This window comes from Temnothorax americanus, unplaced genomic scaffold (genome assembly GCF_048541705.1).
Source record: "Temnothorax americanus isolate GAGA-0224 unplaced genomic scaffold, ASM4854170v1 Scaffold27, whole genome shotgun sequence".
Taxonomy (NCBI): Eukaryota; Metazoa; Arthropoda; class Insecta; order Hymenoptera; family Formicidae; genus Temnothorax; species Temnothorax americanus.
Genome location: NW_027509411.1, coordinates 2,099,983 through 2,113,863, shown reverse-complemented (window position 1 = coordinate 2,113,863; position 13,881 = coordinate 2,099,983). Strand labels below are relative to the sequence as shown.

Genomic DNA, 13,881 nt, shown 5'->3' with positions numbered 1-13,881 from the left:
ATTTCATAAGTCATGAACGCAAGGAATATTTCACATTTTTTATCTTCCTTTTTACCATTCTGTCATGTTTATTAGCTGCAATAATTATCGACACGTTCCCGGCGTTCCCGCACGGAATATTCAGTTTCTGAAGAAAGAAAAATAATGTTTTTTGTTTGTCATATACTGCGAAGAGATCGCCGTGATAAGTCGATTCGTCGACTGAAAGTGACGCAGCTATGTCGAGATCACTGCTTTCCGCGTGTTCTTGCAAGCATTGATGTCTCTATCCGCGCATGGCGAGAAGGCGAGTATATTTTATCTTCAATCGCCGTGCTACCGAGCCAAACGTATAGAAACGCGAGAAGCTTTTATTATGTATATCGCAAACATATCTCACCGTGACTATATATACATATTTGTTGATTTTTCCAACAGTACTCTAATAGAGAAATATAAAATATATAATCAAATCAAAGTTAAAAACGATTAAAAATCAAATTTAGAGAAATGTAAATCTAAAAAAACTTTTTTCTCTGTGTATATGTAATGCATTACACGTACACAGAATAAGTGTACTATTATATTATATTTCATTGTGTGAATATTTTTATATACAATGTTGGATGAAGCATATTTAGTCGGGTATTAAATGTGATACATCGGATAACAATTTCAGCTCACTGACATAATCGGATAATTTTTCATCAGATGTCAATCGATTTCATCGGTTATTATATTTTGTCGAAATATTTATTGATTAAATATAACGTATTGCATTTTGAACGTTAAGCTTGGTCAGATAAAATAGTTTTAAAGTTGCTGGCCATTTTTCTCAGTGCATGTTAACTCATGAGCTTTAAATATGCAAACACGATCTAGAAAACCTTTCACCGTCGCAGATATAAGCAATTAATGCAATGATTTAATGAGCTTCATCACTGAGTCGTAAACATATATATATATCGATGGAGATCGCGATCGTTTAGCGATCGATGGCCTCTGTCCGTGTATTGTTGCGCTTGGACTGATCCAGTTACAAACCAGAAACTCTAATCCACTCTTCGGTTGTCCACTTCGGCGAAAGAGAAATCTGCTCGTTGTGCCATCAGCGCGGCCGAGAGGGCGAGGCGGAAAAAGAGCGGACGAGCGCAAAAATATCGCTCGTCCGCCGATAATAGTGAAAAGCGTTAATTATGGGCGTTAAGTGGGATTCCTTGAGACTTGGGTTTCGAAGTCGAAAGTACGCGCGGCGCGACACCGATCGCGGCGGTCGATTTTTCTGTATTGTCGCTTGCTGCGTCGCCGTCGCTGCCTCGCGCGCAAGAAAGTGATAGTAGTAGAACGTGTGTGTTGTCCGGCGAGAGATGCGGTCGATTAAGCTCGATTTACATGTACTTTCCCTTGTTCCCCGTAATAATACTCCGCGAGGAGAAACTTTCGCGCGACTCGAGTGCGGACGCATCCTCGGGCGACGCCCTGTCGAATTTAAGAAGATGAGAACCTGGCGATCTGTGCTTGGATCGGGTTGTTTAAACTTTTTGGTAACATGCATTTTTAAACGCATTGCTATATAATACTATATCAAAATATGGTACACTAGCTTGATATCCGTGTTTCACTACGGTATATATGTAACTATATACTTTAAGTGAAAAACCAAGTCGATATCTCATCGGGCCTAAGAAATATTAAGGAATCCATGAAAATAATCCCGCAATTCTTAGTGGGTGATTACGTCATGGAAGGAATATACTCCCCGAATTTCATGTTTCTAGGTTTAGAGGTTTGGGCTGAGCGTTGATGAGTCATTCAGTCAGTCAATCAGGACATTTGTTTTTATGTACATAGAATATAGATAGATAAAGATAGATAGGTTAAATCGAAAATTCAAAGCTCGTAAATTGTTTTTATTTTAAAAAATGTTGCACATTTAGTTATTTGATATAAAAATCGAAGATTTATAATCTAAATATTAAATTTGACTTTTGTTAAAAAATAGTGCGCAATGGAATAATCCAGAAATAAAATATATTATCGATTCTAATGCAGCGCATTCTCCGATCGGCTTGATTAAATTTGTTTTAAAAATCTCGGATTTTTTTCTGCGCCGAGCGGAGTTTCTCCGAGCGGCCGAGAGTGAGTAATGTCCACGGGAAATGGTAGCCGGTTACGCGGAACGGGAGGAGAAATAAGAAGAGCGAAAGAAAGAGGAGCGCGGTTGGCGAGGACTGACGTCTGTTACGTGAATCAACCGGGACTGACGTTTCTCGAGATCTCCCGAGATGTTGGTAGCCGCGATCCAGTTTTCGGTTTCTAGAAAGTCGGGATGAGCCCGGGCGTGGTTTGTATCTCTTTCCCGCTCAGTCCGCTCACCCTGCCCTGCTCTTTCTCTCGCTACGTCGTCCTTGCTGGTATGATTTCTCTGCCGACATTCACCTACGTGTACGATAAGTGCTTCTCCAGGGCCGCATGCATCTTGATATATATATTGCGCGATACTCTATTGAATACATCTCTCGATACGAATGCTCTTTATCATTTTATTATATGTATACAATACGGTAGAGTTTTTCTATCTATCAGAATAAATGAGATTCGGGTAGAAATAATTTAAAAAAATTTATATACAAATGCCACATTTTGTCTATAAATATTTAAATCTCTTCGGCTTTTTACATATGTTTTGTATATAATAATCTACACATACGTATATACAAACACAATTTTTAGCATTTAATTTATTGTAATATTCCACGAGCCACGCTTATTTTTTTATCAATCTATAATGATAAGTAGGTGCCGTCCCACAGTACCAATATAAGATCGGGCTTTTGCGAATCGCCAGGCAGGTGACGATTATTTTCACTTTAATTAATTCCCGCGTGTGTAACATACCATAAACGATGGTCATGTAACGCGCATATTTATTCACTACTTGTTATCCAAAAGAGACATCCCTGGTCGCTTGTCGAGCACGAAGACGATTTTAATCGGCCGTTTTTTCTCGCGTGACGTAATTCCTCTTTCTTCGTTCGCAAAGAAAAAAAGAGAGCCGAGCGGGACCAAAAGAAGGAAGCGCCAATTTTCTTCGCGTGCATAATAGGCGGATCTTAATACACTTCGCGGCAGCGAAATCTTCATTGAATCACTCCCCTCCAACATCCTTAGATTACTGAAGTATTGTGCGATCTTAATTTTCGCGTTGCGATTTGTCGCCGGTTTTTTTCTTCTTTTTACAAATGCAATGTCCGCTTCGGTCACAACATTGTTAAATTACTTATAATTTGCAGGAACTTTAAATAATATTTTTATACTATTCAAATAACACACAAGTAATATTCCTCAGAATAATAAATAAATTTAATGAATGAGCGTGCGCCTTTCATGCTTTTCAAGATGTCTTTGAGAAAGATTCATATTTCGCACGAGCGCGCGATATATTCACGCGCATGATGCTCGTAAGTATACTTACTTGCTTCGGAATTTACAGCGCGTTCAACGAATTCGTCACTCGTTATCCTACCGACATGAGTTGCTTGGTCGCGTTGTCGGATCGCGCGCGAGATTTCAATCGGCCGTTTTTTTTCGGTTGACACAATTTCTCTCTCTGCAGTCTCTCTTCCGTCTACGCTTTAAGGATGTCGCGGAAGGGGGGTGGAGTTAAGGAAGGGAAAAAAATAAGAGTATCGTGTATCATCGATCCACGCGGCCGCGCGTCCTTCCTCGCTCTCCACGCGTGGGACCCGCGTATGCTGGGGCCCGCGATCGCTCCTACCGATAAGCCAACCAAGAAGTGCCGGTATTTAATTACGACGCGCGCCGCTTTAAACACAACCTTGTCGGAGATAAAGTGCGCCATACGTCGCTAAATTGATACATTGCGCGACGCGAAAATATTACTCGCCGTGTGCGACACAGTCACGAAATTTCTTGTGATAGTTTTGGGCGCATTTGAATATTCTCGTTACTCCCCTGCCTCCCAAAAAATAAATATAATTTTTAAAACGACTCTATAAATCATCTCGGATTCTAACTGCAACTAAGATGAATATGATGTATTGCGTATCATCGATCTTTCTCAGGGACGAGAGGGCAATCGGTATCACATCTCGCGACTTGGCCCTCATCGACCCGCGCGAGAAAAGGAATCGAAAACTTGTCTGAGAAGCACACGTGCGTGAGATCATACCCCCCTCCGTCGCGCGGGGACTTGCGCCCCCTTATTTCTAAGTTGCGATATGATACCGGTTGCTTTGCGATCCCGAGATATAATTCACAAATATCAAAATTATACAATTTCCATCGGCGCAGTATTGAAATATGAGTATCACAATTGAATTGTGACATTAGAGGATCCTATAGTGGCAGTAGTTACCGACATTTTTTTATTTTAAGGGTGCAGTTTGGAATATAAAAATTCCTGTGATCAGGTGGACTCGAACCCGGTTTCACAGAGTTACGAGTCTGGCGCTTTACCACAAGACCACACTGCCACCCAAGGAAGATACATAATTATTTTGATATTATTATAGTATTCTTGCAAACAAATGTTTTTCTGAATGTAAACGCAGATTTTTAAAGTGCATAAATATCGGTATAAATTTTTCAAAGGCTTCAAGAATTCTATTCCAATTATATTTTTTAAGTTTTTTAAAATATTAAAGCAAATGTATTCATGTTTTTAATATTTTTCTGAAGATTTCAGAATTAAATTAATTAAATTAATTAAATTTTTTCGAATTTTTATAAGGTTTTCTCTGAGTGATAAAAATTATATGTCTCTTACACGAGATAACATTGACATAAAAGAATATTCAATAACGATATATCGTAAAAAATATTTTAAAATTTAAACCGTTAAATTAAAATATCACAATTCTTTTGATTTGTAATGAGTATTAATTGATAGAGAGGAAAGAGAGAGTTTTTTATTTCATAAAACGTGTACTCACAATTAGAAGAAGAGTACCTTTAACCGCATGTTCTTCTTCTCATGAGAAGTCACAGAAGGGTGCAAGCGCGTTTTTTTCGCACTCGCTACTGGCGTTCATGTTACCGAGATTCTCTTGTCCAATTACCTTATTACTATATTACTAGAAATGCGTATCGACTCTTTATAAGCTTGGGAAATACAGCGTGTAACGACGCGCGTAATGCGAAAAACTGCTCGGCTCCAAAGAAATGTATTCATTACGCTGAAAGAGAGCGAGGTACAAGCAAATAGTTTCCCTCCGCTCCATCCCGCGTCTGTCTCATTATCGTGTTAGTGGCGACGAGCGTTGCCCCTCTGGCTATAATACATTATAAAGACCGGATATATGACGTGGCGCGCGATCACGTAACGCGCAGAACGTCTTCTTCGTCGTAAAGAAAAATTGTTACTACGCGAAGTTTATCGGGCTCATTAGCCGCTATGATTCATCGGAACGTGTGCTCGACGCATCGTTCAGCGTCTCTCGGTGAAAGGATGTAAACAAAGGATACAAAGGAGATACGCACGCGGATCGCGAACCATTTTACCGCTATTAAAGCTGAGAACAAATTGAGAATATCTTCCAGCGAATAATCGCAAAAACCACTCGTTTTACGTAACCAATTTTAATTCTTAGAATATTTGTGGCGCTAACGTAAGAGGTAAGAATCGTAAGATAAATCCTATTATACATTACAACATAGAGTTCCAAAAATTGACTGAAATTTTTAGTATAAATCCTCAATATTTGAAGATATTTTTTATGATGTGTTTTAAACAGGAAAAAATAATGTTACCGACTCAGAAATATATATACGAAAGGAATATATTGTTAAAGGACTGTAGATGACTGTGATGACTTTAAAGAAGAAAATGTATCACTCTTTACGAAGATCAATCTGAATGCTTTCAAAGGGAAGGCCACCGCTTCCGATGTCTTCGTTTTGAGTCCGCGGCCTGATTAATGCGTCCAACGAGTAACAGGTAGTAAATAATCCGCGAAGAGGGAACGGATGGTGAAAGGTGGCGATGCCGCGATGTGCTTTCAAAGACGCCACGCATCGAAGTCGGTGCGTAGTGTGTTTCAGCTTTTATAAACGTCGCTTTCTCAGTTCGGTTGGCAGTCGTCGGTCATTATTTATGGATTTCGCGCGCGTATACGCTATAAAGCGCAGCGTGGCGCAGCACCGTGCCGCGCCGCGAGAATTAATTCGCCGACAACATTACGTCGAGAGGTACGCGCGCGTGCATCCGCCGATAATCCGACAATTATTATTTATGATTCCGCTTGGCATCGCGACGTAAAAGGCTGAATGCTGTCCCGGTTGTACGCGGGAGCCGACATGTGCGGCGCCCACGCGCGTCCCCTCCACTGGTTCGTTCCTTCATAGACATTATCGTATAGCCGGTAGTCTTGCCAATAACGCGTGCAAACGTCGGCATTGTCATTCGGTATATGTCTGCCCATAAATACGCTCCTCCTTCGGTGACGATTTATCTCTCTCGGAGGATCCCGCATCACTCGCGCCGCAGATCGAGACTCGACTTTTTGCACGCAATCGATCTTCCTTCGTATGGCGATCGTTTTTCTCGATCGAATCACTCAGAGGCGACTGTTTCGTCGAAAAGATATTTCTCTATATACGATTTGCATGATATAACGCGATTTTATAAGATTTTTTACGATTTGGACATAACTTGTTCAAAAACGCGCAATGGACAAAATATTCATAATTAACAGATTTATGACTTTACAATTATAACGATTTTGGTTTTATAACGGTCTGAAGATCTGCAGATCTATGGACTCAACAAATTGTACGTATGTCTATAGATCTGTGTAGTTATCATTTTTAAACTACATTTTTATAAAAAATATATTATGATTTTTTCAATATAGCTAGAAATTGAAGTAATAAATAATAAGATATAAGTGCACCTTTATTGCAATGACAAACAAATTATTAATTTTAGTAATTGATCATTTACGATTGCACGTATACCCTCTCATGCGTATTCTCCGATACAGTTAATAGAGTGCCATTTAATAGGCAGTTAAATGTCTTGTATCTTTTTTATGTGTTCCGGTCTTGGCGAGATTTGTAGATGTTCCATCGTGTTAGAATGAATTATTTACGCGTTGTATTGCGGAGGATTCTTTTTTCTATGAAAGTAAATTAATGGCTCTTTAATTCACTAGCTGACGTTACGCGTAAACCGACAGTTGAGAGACAGCGCGAGATCGCAGTCAATCCGTGTAAGTAAATCGGTTCTAATCGCGCGGCCACTTCTTGGAAGTGGAAACCGGCAGGCTCGGGTCAGACACGTTTGGAAGTAACTTGCCTACTTTTACGCGCGAGGCATTTCACAGTATATACTCCAAACATTTCCATGTAACGCGAGTATTTTTCTTTTCCCACTCCACTTTTTGTCTCTCCGATGTTATCTCAATAGGAAATTAAAACCCACCTTTCCGAATCGATTAACGCGAAAACAATCTTCCTTAATTGAGGAGTCAAATGGCCAGCTAAGCAATAAGATGATATTGTGACTTGTTGAAAAACATTTCGAATTTCATGGTTCATCACGTCTCGCGGAGACTTCGCAACCGATCGCGATCATTAATCTTCGGGATCTGTCGTCTCATTTACTCGGAAGAGCGCTCGTGAAACGCATCAACGGTCTTATCGACTAAATAACGCTATCTCTCTCGCTTCTTCGAGCTGAGACGGAAGAATTAAGATTCACTAGATTGGTTATATACTTTTATATACAGTCGGTGACTCTAATAGGATCAAAAATTGGTAAAATCGATCAAGTGATTATTATTGACACTGTCATTAAGAGTGTTACAATTATCCTTTCTCGCGCTATTTTCGAGAAACGCCAAGACGTTCACGTTCGCGACGAATTGCGAGGTACATGGAAAGTATAGCCGCGGCAATTTATATTATCATCTCGCAAAAACTGTCGGGAAATGTTGCGTAATCGGTATACAATTCCGTCACTGTTACATCGAGATCGGTTGTTTCAGAATTGAGCAACGTGACGGTGTTCGGATCTGCCCAAGCGAAACTAACTTCCACTTCGTGGTTTTTTTACTTGCTTTTCCGGCCCGGCGAACTCGACAATTGGCCGATAGCGTTCGCGGGGGTAGCGGGAGGAGCAAGAAAATCGATCGGCATTTCGGATTTGCCAACGATTTTAATGCGGAGATCGCGATCGCGCGGAAAGCGACTCTTCACCGGGGATTTTCTTTTTTATGGCGTACCCGCGGAATTTTAAATCGTTCAGATGCACGAACGTATCTTGGCAAGACGCGCGGTATACTGTTCGATAGTTTTCTCTATACGCGAGCACGCTGTGATTTAGTTAAATAGCGACTTGCTCCGGACGTTTCCTTATGAAACCGAGGTGTAAAGCGAGCCGCTGGAATCCCGATCCGCGCTCTCACCGTAAAACTAACAACCCCGTCGAATTCCGCGTAACTCATAAGTGAAGCCGATTATATAAAAAGGACGATCACGATGTTAATCCCTTCAATATCGCGCGAATCTTCAATAATTTTTACATGGTTATAGATTTTAAAGAGATTTAATTTGTTACTTTTATGGACCAGTTTCGAGATTAAAATTTTACGTGGATATTTGTATATTGTATAAATAGAGAAAAATGTTTATGTGTTATGGCGAACGGAAGAAATAACTCGGCGTATCGTATTACGATTTTAAATCGCCTTCTCGAGATTTCAATAAACTCGTGCGCGCGTCTCGCGTTTGCTCATTTAATTTGTTGCTCTCGTTTCGTGTCTCGTCTTGATTTTATTGAGATTTCACTTCTCTCTCGACGCAGATGTCGATCCGGCAATCGGACGGAATTTGCAGGACACTAAAATTGAAAGTTCTTACACTCTTAACGTATTTATTTTCAATAATATTAATTATAACAGTTTCTATTATTTGTAGCAACTTTTCGTGAAATTTTTTGTGAGGAATAGAGACAATAATATTTATTTTTTAAATAAATGCAGTAATTTAACTGCTTTTATAAACCGCGAAATAGAAAAAAGAGTGAGAAATTTTAACAAGTAGTTAACATATTATCTTATATATAGAACTGTATTAAATGCAGCTACATTACAAAATATATTTTCTAGTACAAGTATTTTATTGTGTTCGCATATACATATTTGTACAAATTCTTATGAAAACGGATATGTAAATATTCAGGTGCTATAGATATCTGCCTCGTTTCGCTTATAACATAGTTTCACATTTGATAAAAAGCTGCACACGATAAAAGTCGACTGTGAAAGTATTAGTACAACCCGCGGCTACATATAAGAGCCAGGTGCAACATCAAGATTCGTCGCGAATAGTACACGAGCCTTTCTCATGAATTCCGCAGCGTCTTTCCACCGTGTTTGGCCTTTCGTCAGGAAATCGCGGATTAGGGTGAAGAAGTATGGAGGAAGGATGGCGAGGGGGGGAGCCTCTCCCCAGTCGAGGTCGGGGAGAAGAGGACGATGAAGGGTTCTGGCGTAACAGAGATATTAGACAATTGGTTCCGCCATTAAACACGATCATCATCAGGCACAATAATTTTCTCAGTTCTGTTAGCCACGCTGAAAATGGTTTCTACCCGCTGGCGGATATCCGAGTTTGCGAAACTGGCCGTTAGTGCAGTAATGGAAAGCGAACGCAATGAGTACACAAAATCGCTCGCTATTTCGTCCGCGACGACTCTCGTCGAGCATTTGCTGATTGGAGCTATTAACAGTTTTAGCAGCATTGGGTTTCTGTTATCAGAATAATACTCTTAGAAATTTATAGTTAATTTGACTCAGGTTCATTAAATCTTTATTTTGATATCCAGCTAGATTATTTCATAAAATCTCTTTCTCTCTCTCTCTCTCTCTCTCTCTCTCTCTCTCTCTCTCAAATTATAATTAGAATATTTACTTAGAAAGACGCAATTAAATAAATTTTTGTACATTAAAGCGGAAAATTTATTTTTATAAAATCTTAGTAGTTCTTCTTGAATATTTAACTTTTTTGAGAAAATGTCAGATTTAAATTGCTAATGTTCATATCAACAAGTTTATATCGCATAATTGCAATATAATTCAAAGATAAATTGTTCTGGAATTTTAACATATTGTATAATAATTTGTTGAAATTAAATTATTATTTTAGAAAAACATTTAAAGTTCTTTTTATTACGTTATTTTTCTACTACGTCCTTATAAAATTAATAATGTTTATCTTCTTATGTAACGTAAATATGCCAAATTGATGATAACAATTTTCGAAAACATATATATAATTCGCATCGATAAAGTGTTATACTGATGTTATTATACGATAACGTAATATTAGCTTGCGCAAGGTTCGAATTTTGTTTTAACCGTTTCACGAACCATCGATCCGGTTTGCAATTGAGAAAATAAAGTTTCATCTTTAACGAGCGATTGTGATTTAAAAGGAGTGAAATCGACCGCGAATAAAAAAACGAGAAGTACGACAGTATAGAAAATAAACGGGGAACGCCCGTGAGTGATGGCACATGGGGACCGAATGGACTGAACGTAATTTAATTGGACGCTCTAGAAAGTGTCTTCCTAATTAATCGATTAGCACATTATTAGTTCTTGTATCGGACGAGTGCGAATCAGGAAGCTGCCGCGTAATTAAACATTTAATTTAATATTGCTTCAGTACTGCCTTCCATAATGATTACTAATGAGAATAAAAGATCTTCTCAATTAACATAAACTCCCTTCGATGGTTTATGTATAGATTCATTAATATGTTCTCTCAGTTCGAGAAGCACATATAGGATCATCCCAAGTTTCATCAAAACATTGTGTTAATTTTTGAAGCTATAACAAGACACAATAAATTAATAAAATAATAAATAATAAATAATAAATAAATGTTATTCTCACATCAAAAAATGTTATTTACAACGATTACTAAAAATTATGTTAACATTTATCAAATCCGAACACTTTATAACGTTTAAAATATACATTTACGGTGGCTTTATTTTGCGCGTATGCTTTCGTTCGTTAAACTAAATATAAGCGAATTACTCTCGGTTTGTAAAATTAAATAATTATTGCGTTTTTAAATTACGCGAAATTGTTTCGTTGAAACGAGCAACATCGGTCGGGGTGCGCAACTTTTTCCTAGGCGTACAAGCAGGAAAACCGAGGAATCTCCCTCCTCGATCGCTTGAAATCGCCAACAGGATTACACGGACTCTTCCATATTGCGCATAAATATATACAACGATCGGCCACGAAATCAGGAATAGATTTTCATGAATTTTCCTCTGGGGCCGGTTATTGCCCAGCCGTTGGCCTGATTCCCTTTCTTTAACCTCCCTTCCACTTCCACCTCCTTCCCTGATCTGTCTTCCGTCCTCTTCCGCGATCGTACCGTTCCCTCTTGTCGTCCCCTTCGTCGTAACGCATCTATCTCGTCTCCTCTCCACGCTCGATCGTCTGCCGATCCGCCGATCTCGTTCACCGTACGACCGCCCAACTTCTACGCGGTATCTCCGACCGTTTCCTCATGAAATATTCACGCAGTACGACGAAATCATCGTTTGTTAGTCAACACCATCTCTTCGTCTTTCTTCTCCTCCTTCTCTTTTCTTCTCTCTGACGAGAGCGCGAGGACCTTACACTGTCGGGCATTGTCAGCCTCGTTGTTCGTGGCCCATTTCTTTCTGCGCTCCGGCGACCTTTTAGTTATCGTCACGTTTCTTTTCTCGCGATGAATTTGCGAGTAGAAAATACATTTTAGATATAAAAAAATGCTTTTTTATATATTTTAAATCGAACATCTTGCCATTTATTGAAGAAATTTCAAGTTTCTCTTCTAGGTTTGTGAAGAAAAAAACGATTTTATGAAGAACGTAAAACGCCGAAAGAAAAACTGGCAAGGATATAAAAATAAATTTAAGCAATAATGAACAATGGCATAATCATGATGTAATCATATATAATTAGGAACTTATTTAGTGTATTAGTAAATCATTGATAAAACTGAGATTTAAGATTAAGTTACTTAAAAGTTAGTTATAGTAAAATTTACTAAACTAAAGGTTTGTTTTTATTTTTTTATACAAATTTATGTTTAATAACTAATTTCTATTTGAAAAAATTAACTTATATTTGTCGTACTTAAAAGAATCTGGATTAGAGATATTCAATACGTTAAAATTATTATCAAATACACACTTTATATTCGTATATAGATTCGTACAAATCTACGATTTTTTTAAATCAAAAATTTAAATATAGAAAAATGCTGATTAAAATTTCATCGTACAAAACTAAAAGATAGCTAAATCTTGTTCTTGTATTAAACGCAAAACGTATTTCCTGGTTATTATATTAATGCCATTGACCATAATTTTTCGTATTATAGAATTCGTCAAAAGTTGCCGTGATAGCAAGGTGCTCGATAGTAAAATATTACATGACACGCCTAGGTCTAATCAATGCCTAAATTACTAGTGCCCTTGCAACCTTGGAACGAAATGGTATTCGAATAGCATCACAAGGTCGCCGCCGCCTAATGATGCACGAAACGAAAATTGGTTAAAGGATGCGTGGGATAACACAGCCTCTCTGAAGGGTGCCGTATAACGTTCGCGAAGATTTTCTGCGCTTTTAATGAGCAGGTAGATCGTTAATAGACCGCATCGATCGTGAGAACATTTTCGTTTCCAGCCTGATAAATCGGCGCGCTCGTAACGTCCACTACATTCTTATGCGTGCGTCGATAGATAGGCAAATGAAATGAGTTACCAATATCTCAAGGTGGTAAATAAACTTTTACTTATATTTAAGACGATTGTCTTTCATATTCTCAGATTTGTATTTAACTGAAGTTTATCGTGTTCAACATAATGATTGTAAAAGATCACTAATGAGCAAGCGACCGAAATTGTAGCGTACACGATCATATACCCTCTTTAATTTGTCAGATGACTGACCGTCTTAAGATGCTGGTTTCGATTTCAATTCATGATTATGTTCGCATGTAACAATGCGAAGGCAGAAGGCGGCTCGTCTCGCAATGACGAGCAAGAAGTAACAAGTGTGCGCAACCTTCAGCGATGATGGAGGGCTGATTAAGCAAATCAGAAACATGCGTACATGATGCGCACGCGATCGAATCTGCTCACCATTGCATGATTGAATTTTGGATTTTAATATTGATCTGTTTTAATTTTTATTTTTCCGCCAAAATTTACGTAATGCTTTCATTTAATTGGCTACTATAATTTTAGATTATTTAATTTATAATATTGTATATTATTCTACCTTTTAGATTTATTATAATTTTGGCTTTATATTCTAGTTGAAGGAATTTTGTGCATCAATTTTTTATTAGAAAATGCTCTGTAAATGCAATATATAAATATATTTGATTATTCACCCAAAGTGAAACTAACATCGTGTATGCATCGAATGAATTATTGCTCGATTACTGATGCAGCCTAATTATCGATAATTAAATGACTTTCATAAAATTCGGTCATAATCAGCAAATACAGTCGCAAATTGTCACCGAGCCATTAAATTAAATTAATTCCCGCATTAATTTTGGTACAAGTTGTATTCGTACTTTCCGCGCAATTTATAATTGCACGAGATTGAATTATGTATCACATTCGATGGTATTGCTAAATGTTTATTTAGTTGTACGATACGATTTAAGATGTTCGATTAAGCGAGATAGCAAGGCGAGGAGGCCGTGGTGAATCGCGAGATGAAATAAGAGGGTCAGCGTGTATGGGATAAGTGGTGGCGCGCGCATACATACGCGTTGAATAATAAAGCACGTAGGTACTGTCCGGCCCTTTTTTACATCTCCGTTTGCCACTTTACGCACCGCCCGATGTTATCG

The 13,881-nt window shown here is 38.3% G+C and overlaps 1 protein-coding gene and 1 long non-coding RNA gene across 3 annotated transcripts in view; one reads left to right on the top strand and one right to left on the bottom strand.

Moving 5' to 3' along the window:
* The window catches only part of LOC143899378 (uncharacterized), a 34,407-nt gene that overhangs the window by 14,376 nt on the left and 6,150 nt on the right, over window positions 1-13,881 (bottom strand). The window contains exon 1 of one of the 2 annotated variants that reach the window (XM_077409642.1): window positions 4,935-5,131. The exons of the other annotated variant lie outside the window; for it this stretch is intronic. The gene's annotated coding sequence lies outside the window, so the exon portion shown is untranslated. Of the gene's footprint in view, window positions 1-4,934; window positions 5,132-13,881 lie in introns of those variants that run through there. 2 annotated transcript variants of the gene reach the window in all.
* Window positions 1,153-13,881, top strand: part of LOC143899381 (uncharacterized) — a 41,198-nt gene continuing 28,469 nt past the window's right edge. Inside the window, exon 1 of the long non-coding RNA XR_013257470.1 lies at window positions 1,153-1,523. This is a non-coding gene — a long non-coding RNA (uncharacterized LOC143899381). The remainder of the gene's footprint in view (window positions 1,524-13,881) is intronic.